General features: G+C 33.4%; 1 protein-coding gene across 1 annotated transcript in view; it reads left to right on the top strand.

The window, feature by feature from the left end:
• The window catches only part of LOC116691433 (focal adhesion kinase 1-like), a 53604-nt gene that overhangs the window by 20558 nt on the left and 32156 nt on the right, over positions 1–890 (top strand).

Raw genomic sequence — 890 nt, forward strand, 5'->3', positions numbered from 1 at the left:
GTCCCACTCCATTGTTTAACCATAATGATCAACTTTTTTAAGTTGATCATGTATGCTATATTCATGCTGCTCATATGGACAAAGTCAGGTCAGCAAACCACCTCTCAACAGCCAACATATCACAGGCCTCGAAATTCTTTTGATTTTCTTAAAACTGTATATTAAAGATTTTATCCAGATGCACTTGACAGAAAGCACAGAAGAAGTTTGACTGGCTATAATATCAGAGATCCAACCTTTTTTTGGACTAAGCAAATGTACCACTAGTCCTAAATAAGCCTGTGAGCTTTGAATTGCTGCCATTATACAATCCACCTGACTTTATCCATTTTACATTTAATTTATTGTGGAAATTCATGTTCATATAGACATTGAGTGTTACTGGCTGTTGATCGTTTGTGTTACATGGCATGTCTGGCTGTGGTTTCCTGATGCTGTTGCATGCTGTTGACATTGAGCTATGATTGCTAGAAAAACTAAGCTTGTCAGAGTAGGAAGGTGCATTGACTTTATTCATCTGGAAATGCAGGATAATCACATTTTAAAAGCAAAGATGGCACCACATAATGTTGCTCACATGAAATCAAAATTCTACACAGTGAACTTGGGTCTAAATTGTTTTGTTCACGTCTATAGAACTTAGCTGATAATCAACAAAATCAGTTTTTTTTGCCTTTTAAAGAAATGAACTAGGGCTGTCAATCAATTAAAATACGTAATCTACTTAATTACATACTCTGTGAATAATTATTCTAAATAAATTGCAAACATATTTGCTGTGAAAAGTATTTTTAATATTTCAATTCAAATGAATCAATGAATAATCAGCATAGTGACATTAAAGTTCAAAAACTCTTTATCAGTATTTTCACTGTTCAAATAATGGCCAT

Source organism: Etheostoma spectabile, chromosome 6 (genome assembly GCF_008692095.1).
Source record: "Etheostoma spectabile isolate EspeVRDwgs_2016 chromosome 6, UIUC_Espe_1.0, whole genome shotgun sequence".
Lineage (NCBI taxonomy): Eukaryota > Metazoa > Chordata > Actinopteri > Perciformes > Percidae > Etheostoma > Etheostoma spectabile.